The following is an 18,994-nucleotide window of genomic DNA, read 5'->3' as shown; positions in this document are numbered from 1 at the left end:
TGCAGGCTTTTGCTGTGGCAGGTCGGAACTGGTGATCGATGAGTTGAGCATTGTATCCTGTTCTTATGAGGGCATCCTTCAGCATTCTTAGGTGTCTGTCACATTCCTTCATGTCTGAGCAGATCCTGTGTATGCCCTGGGCTTGTCTTAGGGGATGGCTTCTTTACTATGCTTAGGGTGGAAGCTAGAAAAGTGCAGCATCATGAGATTATCTGTGGGCTTGCAGTAGGCTGAGGTACTGAGGTGTCTGTCTTTGATGGAATTGCATGTGTCCAGGAAGGAGACTGATTGATTGTGAAGAGTAGACCATGGTAAGCTTGATGGGGAGATAAAACTTGTTGATATCGTTGTGCAGTCATTTCAGTGATTCCTCGCCATGAGTCCAAAGGAAGAAAATGTCGTTGATATATCTACTGTATAGTGTGATATCTCTCTGCCTCAATTACTTGGATTATAGGTCTTCCCTTCACTTGTTAGTCAGCCTGTCAACACTCCGTCCACACCATTTGTATGATCTTTTGGTCTCTCAGATTATAAAGTCTGTGCCTGGATGATCTCTTCACTTCACCTGATGAAGGGGCAGCACTCTAAAAGCTTGTGATTTCAAATAAACCTGGCATTGTGTGACTTTTGACCTAGTCCCTCAATATGAGGCTGATACTTGTTCACGGACAGAAATTGCACATGGAATCCTTTAGCATTGGGATACTGCAGTGCCGCCACAGTTCCGGCTGACCAGGAAACTCTTCCCATCAGCCACAGGTTTAGCAGAAGAATTTACAGATAGATCATCTACCTGTTTGGTCACACTGTCACCATCATGTGCTGAAGTGAAACTTGAACCGAGAGAGATAGGGACGATACCAATGCAACCCGAAACCTCCCAGTTTCCATTGTAAACCACACCCAAGGTCTGTGCATGCAATGTAGCTGGCAATCTTAGACCACAGCAGCACCCTTAGCTCCGAAAGCACGGGCATAATACTGTTGAATGTTGCAGCCATTCTTTTTAACTTTTATCACAAAGGTGGAAATGAAAATTCACAGAAAAGACTAGCAGTTAAATATACAGATCAAAGGCTATGGACAAATATTTGGGTTACTGCAATTTATAGTCTGTGAAGATTAGAAATAAATGTTTAGAAGTTCTTTTGAGTGATGTCTGCAAACATGATACACTACATTATAGTTTGCAATGCAGCTGTACCTCCTTTCATTTGAGGATGCCAATCATAAATCCTGAGCAAGCAGATGAATGAAGTTATATAAAGTTTAGGGCATAAAAGAGGTTAGTAGATACTTAGGGATAAACAAAAAAAAAGGAAATAAAGTACTTTGAACTTTTGTGCACTTTCAAATGGATTAAACTACATCAATGTGTCTGATCAAATGCCAAACCACATTACTTCATAATATTACGCTTGAGCATTTTGAACCTAAAGACTAAAGGTATTTACAAAGAGTGTGCTGGCATATATTTAACAAGTTGTAAAATTATGTCTGAGTAATCTTTCACTAATTGTTTTGGCAAGTTTGATGCTATAATTTTTTTCATATTAAATCCAACGCAGTATTTACAAATCTGTTAATTGTTGTCATTTTTCATTAGGTCTGTGGATGGAGACACAGGACATTCAATTAAGTGCAATACATCTACAGAAATTTTGTCACTATTCCAAAGGACACTTTCTTTGTATGGTGGTTGCCAATGGTTGCCACTTAAGGGACTCAAATGGGATGACTGATGTCATCTTTACATTACATTTTGCATCTTCATTTGTCTTATTCCTAATGGAAAGCTTGGAACACTGGATCAGGATACTGGAAAATTGCATTATTCTTTTCCATTCCCAGCCCTCGAACCATCTCTTTCATTCAGTAATTAAAAGGTATGTTCAACAAGAAAACATAGAACACAATCAGTCAGTTTCCTACCAAGAGCTTCCAGTATGAAAAGATCTGAATGAGGAATGTTGAAAGAGAGGATTTACGCTGACAATTTGCTATTTCGTTCCCATTTTTTTGTCAATTTTGTAACTTGCCTGAATTTTGGACTGGAAACAAGCACCTCTCAGAACCAAAAAGAAGGAACTGCTTTTATACACAACAACCAGCCACCTGACAGCTCTTTCCAGAGTATGATGCACTTTTGGAAGTGCAGTCACTGTTGTCATGTGACACAAGTTCAAATATTTGACATTTTTATTTGAGGTAAACATGAAGGGGTTGCAGGCTGGTGGGCAGGGCAATGGCATAAGATTCTTTGAAAGCTTTTCACATTATTCCCCAACCTGTTCCTGACCTGTGTGCAATTTTATATGGAGCAGGCAAGGTCCCAGGCTGACCTGTTCACAGTCACCCCATTTGAGTCCCTTAAGTGGCAACCACTGGTCACTTAAGGACAACTTCTCAGACTAGCCTCTTTATCACAAATGGCAGCAAAGGTTCAGGGACATGTGGGATGCCTGGCACATCACCTTGCTCAGGCCTTGTGTGCAAAGGCGGAAGCATCTCCTACTCAAGAACTGTCTGTCAACATCAGGAACCTTTCCATGGTATGCGTCCTGTGAGTGCTCCCTCATCACAGTCTCATCATCAATGTCCCCTGTGTAATCAAACTACCCCTCTTCAGCCCCAGCTTCATTCCCTGTCCCTGCTGTGAAAGACTGCATTTATCCATTCCTGGACTCAGGAATGTTGAACCTAAGGTCAAGTTGTAATCCCAATCCTGACCATAGCTATCACTGGCATTTCTGGGACTACGGAGCTAATAGGCCAACAGCCCTTGGAAGCAGGACTTCAGCTGTAACAAGAGGTGAAAATCCCCTCTCCAACCCACTGATATTCTTGGAATAGTAACTAGAGTGGGGCTGCTATAATTGATGGAGATGCTTATCTTAGCTATTCTTCAGGAGACAGGAGCAGATATTTCCCCCCATTTGAACAATTCCAGTCAGTAGACTTGTCATGAGCCTTAAAGTAGATCCCTTGCTTATGATGAGATATGAGAACATAAAAACTAGGAACAGGAGTGGGCATATCCAGTCCCTCAAACCTGCTCTGCCATTTAATGGCTGATCTCATCTCAGTCTCAAATCTACTTTGTTGCCTGCTCTCCATAATCATTTAACCTGTTGCTATTAAATGTCTGTCTAGCTCATCCTTAAATTTACTGTGTCCCAGCAGCCACCACATTGTGGTATAGTGAGTTCCACAGATTCACAGTCCTTTGAGAGAAGTAATTCCTCCTAATCTCTAATTAAAATTTGCCACCTCTTGGCCTAAATCATATTCTATGACCACACCAGGGAAAAAATGTGCTCCATGTCCACTTATTCAATTCCCTTTAGTATCTTATAGATCTCGATTAAATCTCCTCTCATTCTTCTGAATTCTAGTAAATGTAAGCATAAACTGCTGAATTTTTCCTCATAACTCTGAGTTAATCTAGTGAAACCTTCTCTGAACTCCCTCCAGTGCAATTATATCCCTCCTCAAGTAAGGGGACCAATACTGTACACAGTACTACAGATGGTCCTCACCAATGTCTTGTGCAGTCGTAGCCACTCTTGCCTAGGTTTATACACTATTCTGTTATCAAGTAAAGTCAAAATTCTGATGCATTGACAGGGCAGCCTCCTATATAGTCCTAGGCTTTGGCCAGTTAGACATCTAGTCAAGGTAGTTTGGACCAAGGCTGTAATGAGGGCAGGAGATGATCAGCCCTGGTGTGTCACAAACCAGTGTTAATCAGCAGGTTATTGCAAAAGAAGTAACAGTACTGGTGAGGATCTTCAGTAAAATAATGGGAGGTGGAGTGAAATGATGGGTCCAAGTTGGATTTGTTCTGCAATTTGTGTACAGCAAATACTTGAGCCATGTTCCTCACTGTCTGGCGGATGCCAGTGCTGTAGCTATCCTGGAACAGCAGTTTTATTAATGTCTCCCTGAATGTTATCATAACCTTTCTTTGTAGTAACTATTCATTTTAATTTGGTGTCATCTGGAATTTTGAAATTGTACATCTGATTTTATGAGGCTAAGAATCACACAACACCAGATTATAGTCTGACAGTTTTTTTTGGAAGTACAAGTTTTCAGAGCTAGCTACCTGATGAAGGAACAGCGGTCTGAAAGCTTGTCCTTCCAAATAAACCTGTTGGACTATAACCTGGTGCTGTGTGATTTTTAACTTTGTCCACCCCAGTCCAACATCAGCACGTCCACATCATGATATTATGAAGATAACCATTACTATGAGGATTTATCAGTGCACCAGTGCAATGTCAGTGGCCAACAGTAAGTTACGTGTGAAATCAAACCACTGATAACCCCTCTGTGAATCATTTTTGGTTTCCCTTTTGTCTACCCTGACTTTTCCCTCTTCATCTGTCCTCCTGGTTCTTGGAATGTTTCACACTACATCACAAACAGAATTTCTCAACTACAGGCATCTAAGTTTTAAAAGGTAAATGCCCTATTATTTCTTGGTGTCCATGCAAACAGACTGGCATGCCTGATCAAGAGGAAAGTTAAGTGATTATGGCATTCAAATTCTTACAGGATTGATTTCGAAAGTGAACAGAAAAGGAGCATGAGTAGGCCCATTCAGTCCATTGAATCTGACATTTAATTAGGTCTTGCCCTATGTGATTGCTCCCCTAACACTGATAACCTTTCACCTCCCTTCCTTGCCAGTAAACCCTCTTCTAGATTCTCCCGTAAAAGAAAATGTGCTCTCCATATCTACTCTGCCAAGACCCTTCAGGATCACTAATGCCTTCACAAGGGCAATCAGAATGGGTAATAAATAGTGGCCCAGACAGTAAAGCTCTCATGAATGAATAAAAAAGGATTTTATATCTGCCAATCAATTCACATCTCATCCTTCTGAACTTCAGCAGTTACAAGCCAAGCCACTGCAACCTTTCCTTATAAGACAACCTGACCATTTCAGGTGTTAGTCTGGTAAATCTACCCTGATCTACTTCAGACGCACCTGTATCCTTAATTTAAATGAGGTGACTAATACAGTACATGGTAATGAAGTAACCTCAGCAATGCTCTATAACTGAAGGATATCATACCTGCTTTTGTATTCAATTCCCTCACAGTACATGATAATAATCTAATTATTTACAAACTTGTTATCCATGCACAAGGACACCTTGATTCCTCGGAATCTCGGGGCTCTGCAAATCTCTCTCCATTTTGATAATGCATTTCATTTTAATTCTTCCTGCTAAAATGGACAATTGCACAGTTTTTCCCACATGTTAGTCTTAGCCAGATCTGTTCCCACTTAATTAATCTACTTATATAATTTTGTAGCCTCCCTAAGTCCTCTTCATAATGATACATTGGTTTTAATTTTCCAAACTCCCCTGATTTGGGAAGGTGTAATTTTCCTACTTATCTAAATCTGTCAAACGTACCTTCTATATCATCATTCAAGTCAGTTACATCAGTTGTAAATAGTTGAGGTTCCAGCACTGATCTTTATGGCACACCACTCACTATGTCTTGCCAGCCACACTTCAACCCATTTATGCTTAGCCTCTGCATCCTGTTTAATGGGTTAATCTTCTCCCCATGCCAATATGTTACACCCTGCACCATAAGCCTTTTATTCTTGGCAGCAACCTTTGATGTTGTACTTGTACCAAATACCTTCTGGGAATCTAAGTACAATACATCCACCGGCTTCCCTTTATGCTCAGTATGAAACTTCCTTGAAGAACTCCAATTGGTTAAACATGATTTCCTTTTGATAAACCCATGTTGATTCTATCTATTTACTTTGAACTTAGACAAATGTCCTGCAGTAACATCCTTAATAATAGTTTTAACATTTTCCCTATGATGTAAATTGTTAACTGACCGGTAACTTATGCCTTTCTCTTTTACCCTCTTGTTGATTAAAGGAGTTGCATTTGCTACCTTCCAATCTAATGAGGTCTTCCCCAATTTAAGAGAGCTTGGAAAATTAAAACCAATGCATCAACTGCCTCAATTGCCATTTATTTTAAGATCATAAGATGAAATTCATCAGGACTCGGCCTGTAACTCCAAAAAACTTCCTTCAAACTACTTCTCTAGTGAATGTGATTTTCTTGAATTCTTCTTTCCTCTATTTTCTGTTTTACAGTTATTTCTGAGATTTTTTTTGAAACCTCTATATTGAAGACCATTGCAAAATATTTGCTGAATTCATTTGTCATCTCTTTATTTCTGCAATTAGTTCTGCAGACTCATGTTCTTTAGGACCAACACATTTTTAAAGACCTTTTCTATGTTTTTATATTTCTGACCTGCTTTCTCTCAAAATCTAATTTTTCCCTCCTTATTACTATTTTCCCGAATATTTGCAATTTTTCATATTCTACCTAATCTTCTGACCAGCCACCTGTGTTTGCATAATTTAATGCCTTATTTTTAAGGTCGATCCTATTCTCAACCTTTCTAGTTTTTCACTTTCTAGGACAGCAAGGTGGCTTAATAGCCCCCACAGTGCAGGAACCTGGGTTCTATTCCAGCCTTGTCTGTGTGGAGTTTGAACATTCTTCTTGTGGCAGTGTGGTTTTTCTCTGGGTGCTCCAGTTTCCTCTCACAGTCCAAAGATGTGCAGGTTAGGTGGGTTGGCCATGCTGACTTGTCCCATAGTGTCGAAAGATGTGTAGGCTAGGAGGATTAGCTATGGTAAATGTGGGGTTAGAGGGATAGGATAGTTTTGGGTGGGATGATTTTCACCATATCAGTACAGACTTGATGGGCCAAATGGCCTGTTTCCACACTATAGGGATTCTACAATTCAATAGTTAATCACAGATGGTGGGCCCATTCTCTAAAGTTATTCTTACATGTTGGAATGTTTCTAATCTGTGTATTCTGAAATATCCCCTTAAATGTCACTATGTCTCTATATCTTATCCTTTGTCAATTCACTTTTACCAGGTTTGGTTTTGTGCCTTCATAACTGCACTTATTTACATTGTTTTAAAGTAGACTTAAACCCAACCTCTCGCTCTCTCTCTCTCAAACTGAATGTAAAATTCAATCATAATTGTGAATTCCTCACATCTTCACTAATGAAGTTATTAGTTTAATCCAACATGAAACATGTCAGGAACTTGACATTCATTTATTTGGATGGATAAGACTAGACCCCTGAAGTTATTAAAAAGGGTGAACATTTTGCAAAGTAGACAGGAGGAGGATACTGTCAGATGACCTGGAGTTGAACTAATGGTCTGAATGCCTTGTATTTAATTTGAGGGCTAAAACATTGGTGGGGATTGTGGCATACCAGCATCATGTGCTGTTTATCTGACACCATTGAAATAATTAGTGTTCAGCTTGTGGTGAAGTAATTTTAGGCTGTGAGACATGTTTACCTATTAAATTCAGATACTTTCTTCCTCTGGAGTAATAACACTCAGACGCCATTAAAGTAGTTATTGTCTGGAAAATGTAAGTCATTGACTGGGGCCTTTATCAAGCTAAAAAAGTCATTATATCCTTCTGTCTTGCTGAAAGTGAGTAAACAGAAAAGAATGGTTGTTCTTGGTTTGTTATAAATATTACCAAAACATCTAATCGTAAATACCACAAAAATTTAATAAAAATGAAGCAGTCATTTGTTTTGAAACAGTTATACTGTTCTTTCTTTAAAATGTGGACTAACTATCTTTTGGTAGATATTTAACAAGCCTTTAATCAATATGGCAAGTGTGCATGATTTTGTTCGAGACAATATTGATTAGACAGCTTATACAACTGTCAAGAAATGACAGACGGGAAGCAATCAGCCAATCCATTGATCCACAAAACCTCCCTCATTTGAGTAAAAATTGCAATGAAGTCTCAACTACATTAAAGAGGTCCAGCAAGTTTTCCAGTCAGCTAAAAGTGCATAGGGTGGAAATGCAAAAGTTGCTCACTGCATTTTAACTGCTTAACCTCAGATGAGCTTGTAAACTGAGACCTGTTCTGTCAGGTAATGGTTCTGAAAGATAATATTGAATCTGCATGAGCTCCGCCCAATCTGATGACTTCAGCTGGAGAGTCAGGCAGTCTAGCACAAGGAAACAAGTCCTTCGGAAATAGGCTTGACATTCTGGCTTCTGATAGTTATAGGTTTTGCTCAACTTAGAGTCATAGAGATGTTCAGCATGGAAACAGACCCTTCCGTCCAATCTGTCCATGCCGACCAGATATCCCAACCCAATCTCGTCCCACCAACCAGCACCCGGCCCATATCCCTCCAAACCCTTCCTATTCATATACCCATCCAAATGCTTCTTAAATGTTGCAATTGTACTTGTTAATATTATTTGTTTCTATAACTGGAGTTCTCAGGCAGGGTCACTCAACCTGAAACATTAACTTTGATTTCTCTCCACGAATGTTATCAGACCGACTGAGATTTTCCGGCAATTTCTGTTTATATCTCCATCTGTTGGAGTTTATTATTAGCTACAGCATTCTAAGGAAGGAAAGAAAATCATCTAATATTTCCATTCCCAATACTGATTATTTACCTGCTGGGATGTACATGGCTTCAAGTGTCTTTTGAGAAGAATAGGACCGAATATTTTGTACTCCACATTAAATGGCTGCTGATTGTCACAATCCAGACCTATGTAAGAGGGAATTCCCGAACTAGGTACTTCCTACAGTGAGCACACTTCATTGGAAGCACTAATTAGATAATCCGGAAGGCCTGCAGTTCCTGAAATTCCATACATTAATTTTCTGAACAGTCTGCTCCGTGGATGTCCAAATGGAGAAACAGCTCTCAGAAGAATGGCCACCTTGGGGTCTGAGTACATGGGTATTCCTAGTATCACAACTACAGTTACAGACTTTAGGAAAGAAGTGGAGAAACTGGGGAGGAGATGATGCTCAGAAAGTAGCTACTGACAAAATCTGTAGATCAGAGATCTTGGGATTTATTAAAAAGCACAAACTAGAGGATTGTCTGAAAGACCCTTATTTGCTCAAATAAGATACATGCACACAGAAAGACCTTAACAGATGAATCTCCACGGTTGATTCAGGGATGTTGAAGATGAAACAAATAATGGAATTCCCAATGAATAGGAAGGGTTTGGAGGGATATGGGCCAGGCGCTGGCAGGTGGGACTAGATTGGGTTGGTGGTCGGCATGGACAGGTTGGACCGAAGGGTCTGTTCCATGCTGTACATCTCTATGACTCTATGCCTCTATTTGGACTTTCAGAAAACTTTTAACAAGATGTCTAATTAAGCCACATTGTGAATGTGCTTATCTCTGCCCATGAGCTGGAAATTGAAACTAAATGTAAACTTGGCAAATTTTCTGACAACACTAGAATATGACAAATAGCAGGGGAGAAAATACAGCAAACCATTTTCAAAAAAGAGGAGTTTGTATCATTTACACAATTGATTCGCTATTGGCAAATGGAATAATGTACCCATTATCTTAAGGCATACGCATTGGTATAAATTGAGTCCAAACCTCAGCCCTCTAGTTCTGTTGATGAATTACAGACATAGAGTCATAGAGATATACAGCACGGAAGCAGACCCATTGGTCCATGCCAACCAGATATCCTAAACTAATCTAGTCCAATTCGCCAGCACTTTGCCCATATCTCTCTAAACCTTTCCTATTCATAGACCCATCCAGATGCCTTTGAAATGTTGTAATTGTACCAGCCTCCGCCACTTCCTCTGGCACCTCATTCCATACATGCATCATCCTCTGTGAGAAAAGGTTGGCCCTTAGATCCCTTTTAAATTTTCCCCTTCTCACCTTAAAGCTGTGCCCTCCTTAAACCTGTTTTGGACTCCCCTACCCTGGGGAAAAGACCTTGCCTATTTATCCTATCCATGACTCTCTTGATTTTATAAACTTCTATGAAGTCACCCTCAGTCTCCACTGCTCCAGGGAAGACAGCCCTAGCCTATTCAGCCTCTCCCTGTAGCTCAAACCCTCCAACCCTGGCAACATCCTTATTAACCTTTTCTGAACCCTTTCAGGTTTCACAACATCCTTCCTGTAGGAGAGATACCAGAATTGCACACAATATTCCAAAAGTGGCTTAACTAATGTTTTGCACAGCCTAAACATGATGTTCCAACTCCCACACTCAATGCACTGGCCAATAAAGGAAAGTACACCAAACGCCTTCTTCACTATCCTATCTACCAGCAACTCTACTTTCAAGGAACTTTGAACCTGCACTCCAAGGTCTCTTTGTTCAACAACACTCCCTAAGACCTTACCATAAGTGTATAAAACCTGCCCTGGCTTGCCTTTCCAAAATGCAGCACCTCACATTTATCTCAATTAAACTCCACCTGCCACTCCTCAGTCCATTTGCTCATCTGATCAAGATTCTGTGGTACTTTGAGTTAACTTGCTTCGCTGTCCACTACACCTTCAATTTTGGTGTCATCTGCAAACTTACTAACTGTAATTCATATGTTCACATCCAAATCATTCATATAAATGACCAAAAGCAATGGACCTAGCACCGATCCTTGTGGCACACCATTGGTCACAAACCTCCAATCTGAAAGGCAACTCTCCACCACCACCCTCTGTCTTCCACCTTCGAGCCAATTCTGTATCCAAATCATCAGTTCTCCCTTTATTCCATGTGATCTCACCTTGCTAACCTGTCTACTATGAGGAACCTTGTCAAATGCCTTACTGAATTACATCCACCATTCTGCCCTCATCAATCTTCTTTGTTACTTCTTCAAAAGACTCAATCAAGTTCATGAGACATGATTTCCCACACACAAAACCATGTTGACTATCCTGAATCAATACTTACCTTTCCAAATACATGTAAATCCTGTCCCCAGGATTCCCTCCAACAATTTTCCCACCACCAATGTCAGACTTACCAGTCTATAGTTCCCTGGCTTTTCCTTAACACCTTTCCTAAAAGTGACACCATGTTAGCCAACCTCCAATTTTCCAGTACTCATCTGTGATACAAATATCTTTGCAAGGAACCCAGCAATCACTTGCATAGGTTCCCACAGAGTTCTAGGGTACACCTGATCAGGTCCGAGGGATTTCTAGGGGACAAGGGCTACTCTCTGAGATAAAGATATCAAGTACCATAAAATGTGTTCCAAATGTGTTATAAGGACAACAATATATATGTGATCAGTTTAGTCTTGGCATAGCTCTCCCTACAGCACATCAACTGAGACAGTTCAACCCCATCTTCTCAAGGACATCTAGAAACAAGCAATAAGTGCTGACCAGCCACCCACAACCATGCCTTACAAGAGAATATAAAAAATAACATGCTGACAAGAATGCTTATCAAGTAACGCTTCACACAGCCTGATAAACGTTAACATCCAAAGATTGGTGCACTTGGTTGAGGGCCCTGCAATATCTGCAGGTCTTTTTGCCCAATTGTAGAGTGACCCTTGAAAGTCCTCCATAGAAGAGGATGAGCTGGATATGGGAGAGGATGGGGCAGGAGACTTGTTGAGGCAACGATAGTAGTGACCAGGACTAAAATGTCATGATGGGATCTGTTTAGACAGCTATTAGTGCCAGTATCAATCTGATCCAGCAAAGAATCAGGAAATTCTTTCCGCAGCCGGAGGAACTAACCATGTGGCTGTGAATACAACCTGGATGTGCTGATACAGGACAAACAATTCTGTGTCCAGCCTCTGAAAACCAGTTGTCACAAAGTGATCGACTATTAGCTGCAGTCTTCAATGTCACTGGTAAGAAGCTGTTTTGTTTAGCAGTTGTTGCTACTGTTTAACACAAAGTTTTGATGAGCATTTATTTGCACAGAGTTAATACTAGCACATAACATCAACACATCAGAGTGACACGATTAGTAACCTTTCATATGTGGTGCTCTTCACAATTGGATACTTCCACACCTGCATATTCGAAGGGTAGCCATTGTCGAAATGACCTGACACATTTTCTGATAGAGGACAGAATGAAGGAAGTGCATTAATGGTATGAAACCCCTTTCCTCTTGTCGGACATCCTCGGCCAACAGGTCTAACCAACGCCCCTTGACATTCAACATTCTTACCATCACTGAATCCCCCACTGTAAACATCCTTAAGGTTACCATTGACCAGTAACTCAACTGGACTCACCATATAAACACAGTGGCTACAAGAACAGGTCAGAGACTAGGGATACTCCTGACACCCCAAAGTCTATCCACTATCTACAAGGCACAAGTCAGGAGTGTGATGGAATACTCCTCACTTGTCTGGATGGGTGCAGCTCCAAAAACACTCTAGAAGCTTGACACCATTCAGGACAAAGCAATCTGCTTGATTGGCGCCACATCTGCAAACATTCAATCCCTCCACCACTGGCACTCAGTAGCAGCAGTGTGCTATCTACAAGATGCATTGCAGAAATTCACCAAAGATCCTTAGGCAGCACCTTACAAACCCATGATCACTTCCACCTAGAAGGACAAGGGCAGCAGGTATTTGGAAACACCACCACCTGCAAGTTCCCCTCCAAGCTACTCACCACCCTGACTTGGAAATATACCACTGTTCCTTCACAGTCATTGGGTCAAAATCCTGGAATTCCCTCCCTACCGGCATTGTGGGTCAACCCACAACAAGCGGACTGCTGCGATTTAAGACTGCAGCTCACCACCACCTTCTCAGGGGCAAATAAGGATGGGCTATCAATGCTGGCCAGCCAGTGACACCCAAGTCCCACAAATGAATATATCGAAAAAAGTCAGCCTTCAAGTATCCTGGGAAAATCTGCTAGCTGTGGCTGTGCTGGCATTACTTTCAATCAGCTCGGGATCACCTGTGAAATTGTTCTGTACATAGAAACCAATGCTCCAATGTATGCCTGTGACATTCTCATTCTGGAATGCAGAAATTAGGGAAATCAGTATGTGTTTGCTTCATAATGGGCACAGCATGATGTATCAGGCTGGCTAGCGCACTAATTGTGAGGCGGGTAGTCAATTGTGGCATCATTACAAGTGCTGAGCAGCACATGTGGGCTGTCTCATTGTTGATGCATACAGCTCATCATGGACTAGGTGTCTGATGTATGGCAAGTTGAAGGGGAAATATATCTCCTTAGATATGTTACATTCTTCGCTCTGTTCTTTTGCCTTATGCACTTTGTAAGGTATGATCTGCCTGTACTGCATGCAAAACAAATTTTTTCGCTGTGCCTAGGTACATGTGACAATCAAATTGAATCATACCAAATATATAAACGTCACACTATCCCACTGGAAGTGAATGGTGCCCGGGACTTTGTACATTTGATGCACTCAAGACTGAAATATGGTCTGATGGGATCTCTGGTAGAGTCACTTAAATTCACAAAACATTTTAACATGATCTGCTGAGCTCTATGATAGCACTATACTGGTACCTGTGAAACTGCCTGGGAAGAAATGTAGACATATTCAAATGGTGAGGGGAGGTAGGGTGTATTGTTTATTTGACAGTTTGTATACTTTATATATTTGATTTAATTCACAGCAATGCAGAAATGACACTTGTTCTCAATCTAAAACAGATTTATTGACAATATTTTTAAATATCACTACATTCACAAGACAGCTGCACACATTCACATCTCAGGCTTTTCAGCAGGCTTTTGTTTACTTTTTGCTCTTGGAGGCTACACACAGACTTAATCAATCAAGTACAATGAACAATGAACACCAAAGCCAACAATTTAACTTAATTAAGGACAAGTCAATTAAAGGACTGAACATTATAGGTCAGCCCATCAGTTTAGTTATGAGGGAGATCTGAGGCAACGCAGTACAGATTGTAAGGAATCAGCAATGGTTTGATGATGTCATAAGGGTTCGTTCAGAGGAGCATTCAAAAATTGCAAAGGAGTGACAAAGAATGTATGATTCTTTTTAAAATACATTGTTTTTTAAAACAAAAATGCTGGCAAAAACACCAAGCCTATTTCAATAATGCCCAGCTTCCAGCTTGGATCTGCTGATGCAGGTGGTAGACCCACCTCCAGACCAATTACGACGGCAGGAACTGATTGTGAAGTTGTGATACCTTGCAGCCTGGAGACGTGATCAAGAACCCACATCAGATTTGGTTTCCTAATTCCTTCCTCCCATATGAAAATTGAATGTATTTGAGATTGAGATTGCTAGATTTCTGTGAACTTAGCGATAGAGTATAGAACAAAAAATGGAGTTGGCTCTGATTACTGAGTTATTGTGTACTCATGGTCCATTGCTGCTCCTTTTTGATGTTCTTAATTTAAAACTTTGAAACATGGCACCTCCCATTTGCTTATCAATATACACCTTGGCAAAAGTGACAGGCCCTAAAAAAAGGACCTGAATCCTCCTGTTGGCCATTGTGGTTCCATGTGCTATTGTTGATCTAAGCTGACCTCGAGAATGCTCAGTGTCAGAGGTTAAACTAGCCCTTAGGGCGGCACGGTGGCACAGTGGTTAGCACTGCTGCCTCACAGCGCCAGAGACCCGGGTTCAATTCCCGCCTCAGGCGACTGACTGTGTGGAGTTTGCACATTCTCCCCGTGTCTGCGTGGGTTTCCTCCGGGTGCTCCGGTTTCCTCCCACAGTCCAAAGATGTGCAGGGTCAGGTGAATTGGCCATGCTCAATTGCCCGTAGTGTTAGGTAAGGGGTAGATGTAGGGGTATGGGGTGGGTTGCGCTTCGGCGGGTCGGTGTGGACTTGTTGGGCCGAAGGGCCTGTTTCCACACTGTAAGTAATCTAATCTAATCTAAAACACTGGTCAAACTGCACAATATTCAATTATAGTTGCCACAGCTCAGAAAAACCACATCTATTCACTGGGAGGACACAGAGAACAACAGTAAAGCTTGGCCATTGTATAATATAGTGAGGAGAGATTGGAGAGAAATAAAGAAGAAATTAGCAAAGGAAATCCTTCAACAAAAAAAAGACATCTGTCGAATTGGCAGGCATGTAAAGTTACTATAAATGACAAAATGAGTTATGTGATTACAAATATGAAAGTTACTATTGTTAGAACAGTTGCTGATTTTGAATGCTGTCTAAGCTGGTTTTCAAGTTACTGATATTGCTTGCAGTTCTCTATTGTCAGCTAGAGGGTTTGTCATCTGCTCTTCCTCAAAAAAACTTGACCCTTCCAATCTTGCAAAATCATGGTCCACCTCCAAACTCTCTTTGTTCTCCAACATCCTGATATGTGTGTTTGCCTCTGAAATCCATGTTTACCTTTCCCTTCAATCTGTCCTCTGCCTCTTCCACAGCAATGCACTTACTAAAGACTTATCACAGTCACAAATGAATGCTTTGTGGCTGTAACAAAGGTAATCTATTTCTCTCTTGCCCCTCTTGATTAGTCTACCGTCTTTTACATAGTAGACCACACCATCCTTCTCCAACACCTCTCATCCATCTGGATGGGACTACTGTCACTTGGCTCCAATCCTACCTATGTTGTAACAGTGGTAGAATGTAATTGGGAAGATTGTGCCAATAATTGAGCTTTACTTTTCCAGTTGCTAATGGGAATTAGATTCGGGCCGGCTATTTGAGGGTAAATCCTCATCTGTCTTTTAAAGATCAGTTGATTAGAGTTCAAGACAGGTATGTTCCTATAAGGATGGCAAGATTTGGATGACAACTCTAGATGACAAGAGATATTGAAAGTCAAAAAGGAAAAGGAAGCATGTGTAAAGCTTAGAGCATTGAAATCAAATAAGCTTCTTGAGGAATCTAAAGGAGACAGAAAAACACTTAAACAAGAAATTAGGAGGACTAAAAGGGGTCATGAAATATCCTTGGCAAGTAGGATAATGAAGAATCCCAAGGCATGTTATACTATATATTAGGAGCAAGAGAGTAACTAGGAAAAAGGTAGGTATACTGAAAGAGAATGGATGGAATTTATGCATGGAACCAAACGAAGTGTGGCATGGTGGCTCAGTGGTTAGCATTGTTGCCTCACAGTGCCATGACCTGGGTTCAATTCCAGCCTTGGGTGACTGACTGTGTGGAGTTTGCACATTCTGGCTATTGAGGGAGTGCAGCGTAGGTTCATGAGCTTCCTGAAATGGCGCGACTACCTTATACTGAAAGACTGTAGTAACTGGGCTTGTATACCCTTGAGTTTAGAAGACTGAGAGGGGATCTGATTGAGACATATAAGATTATTAAAGGATTGGACGCTCTGGAGGCAGGAAACATGTTTCCGCTGATGGGTGAGTGCCGAACCAGAGGACACAGCTTAAAAATACGGGGTAGACCATTTAGGACAGAGATGAGGAGAAACCTCTTCACCCAGAGAGTAGTGGCTGTGTGGAATGCTCTGCCCCAGAGGGCAGTGAAGGCCCAGTGCAGGTTAGATGAATTGGCCATGTTAAATTACCCATCGTGTTCAGGGATTTGTAGATTAGGTGCATTAGTCATGGGAAATGTAGAGTAATAGGGGAGAGGAATGTTACTCTTCAGAGGGTCAGTGTGGACTTCTTGGCCAAATCATAGAATGTTATCATAGAATCCCTGCAGTGTATGTAGAAGCAGGCCATTTGGCCCAACAAGTCCACACCAACCCTCCAAAGAGTTCTCCACCCAGACCCATTTCCCTACCCTATTACTCTACATTGCTCCTGACTAATGCACCTAACATGCACATCCCTGAACACTATAGGCAATTTAGCATGGCCAATTCACCTAACCTGCACATATTTGTACTGTGGGATGAAACTGGAGCACCTGGCGGACACCTACGCAGACACAGGGAGAATGTGCAAACTCCACGCAGACTGTCCCCCGAGGCTGGAATCAAATCCAGGTCCCTGGTGCTGTGAGGCAACAGTGCTAACAACTGAGCCACCTATTTCCACATTGTAGGGATTCTATGATAATTCTATGAAGTGGGTGAAGTCTTTAATGAGTAAGTTGTAACAGTATTCACCAAAGTGAAGAACATGGATAATGGGCAAGATAAGGTAAGGGTATGTCAATATTCTATGACATGTCAATATTAAGGAGGAGGAGATGTTGGACTCCTTGAGAAACCTTAAGGTTTTAAGTCCCCAAGGTCTGATGGGATCTATCAAAGGATAATGGAAGAGGCAAGGGAAGAGATTGCTGGGGACTCAACTGAGATTTTTGTATTTTCTTTAGCCACAGGTGATGTCCCAGAAGACTGATGAATAGCCAAAGTTGTCCTTTTGTTTAAGAAGAGTATAAAAGGTAATCCAGGAAATTATAGGCCAGTGAACCTTATATCAGTGATAGGGAATTTATTGGAGAAGATTCTTAGGAACAGGATTTGCTTGAATTTGGAACAGTCAGCAGGCATTGTGTGGGGAGGTCTTGTCTCACAAATATGGTTGAATTTTTTGAGGAATATTGGGACGATGACTGAAAGAGTAGGTCAATGGTTGTTGTCAATATGAACTTTACTAAAAATTTGACAAGGTCCCTCACGGTAGTCTGATTCAGAAGCTTAGGTCACCTGGGCTATACCATCAGTTGGTAAGTTGGATACAAACTTGGCTTGGTCATCGAAGATATGGGATAGTTGTGGAGGGGTGTTGTTCACATGGAGGTCAGTGACTTGTGGTGTTCAAACAGGATTACTGCTAGGACTTCTTTTCTTGGTATTAAATGATTTCGAAAAAAATGTAGTTGATCAGATCAGTAAGTTTGCAGACAACTCTAAAACTGGTGGAGTTGTAGATAGTCAGGATTTTTGTCAAGCAATATAGTAGAATATAGATCAGTTGGAAGTTGGACAGAGAGATGGCAGATGAAGTTTAGCACAGACAAGTGTGAGGTGATGCACTTTGACAAGTCAAATGCAAGAAGAACGCATACAGTAAAAGGTAGGACCCTTATCAGCATTGATTTACAGGGAAATCTTAGAACATAGAACATAGAAAGGTACAGCACAGAACAGGCCCTTTGGCCCACGATGTTGTGCTGAGATTTAATCCAAATGTCAAATATAGTAACTTAACCTAGACAACCCTCACTGCTTTCCATGTGCATGTCCAGCAGGCGCTTAATGTCCCCAATGACACTGCTTCCACCACCACAGCTGGCAACGCATTCCATGCATTCACAACTCTCTGCATTAAGAACCTACCTCTGATGTCTCCTTTTTACCTTCCTCATAATATCTTCAAACTTGACTTCTCGTGCCAGTCAATCCTGCCCTGGGGAAAAGTCTCTGGCTATTGACTCTGTCTATTCCTCTCATTATTTTGTACATTATCTTTGAGTGCAAGTTTACAGCTCCCTGAAAATAACAACTTAAATGGATAAGGTGGGAAAGAAGATATACAGCTGGCCATTGAGTATAAAAATTGGGAAGCCATTGTAGCTGTAAAAAACTTGAGTTAACACATGTTTGGCATATTTTGTGCAGTTCTGGTCACCTCATAATAAAGGAAGGATCTGGAGGCTTTGAAGAGGGTGAGAAAAAGGTTTATCAGGAAATTGCCTGGTCTGGGGTGTATTAGCTATAAGGAAAGATTGGACAGACTTGAATTGTTTTTGCTCAAGTGTTGGAGGTTGAGAAGTGACCTCATAGAGGTACATAAAATTATGAGCAGCATAGATAGGATGGATAATTGAAGCCTTTGTTTCCAAACACTACGGGGTATGGGTTTAAGTTGATTGGGGGACGGTTTAAAGGAGATGCGCTTGATAAGTATTTTACACCTAGGTGTCTGAAACACACTGACAGGGGAGGTCATAGAGTATTAGAGATGGACAGCACAGACCAGATATCCTAACCTAATCTCAGCCCATTTAGAGTCAAAGAGTCATAGAGATGTACAGCACAGAAATAGACCCTTCGGTCCAACCTGTCCATGCCGACCAGATATCCCAACCCAATCTAGTCCCACCTGCCAGCACCCGGCCCATATCCCTCCAAACCCTTCCTATTCATATACCCATCCAAATGCCTTTTAAATGTTGCAATTGTACCAGCCTCCACCAC

The sequence above is a fragment of the Chiloscyllium plagiosum genome, chromosome 22 (genome assembly GCF_004010195.1).
Source record: "Chiloscyllium plagiosum isolate BGI_BamShark_2017 chromosome 22, ASM401019v2, whole genome shotgun sequence".
In the NCBI taxonomy this organism is placed as follows: Eukaryota; Metazoa; Chordata; class Chondrichthyes; order Orectolobiformes; family Hemiscylliidae; genus Chiloscyllium; species Chiloscyllium plagiosum.
Note: the sequence above shows the minus strand (reverse complement) of the source record.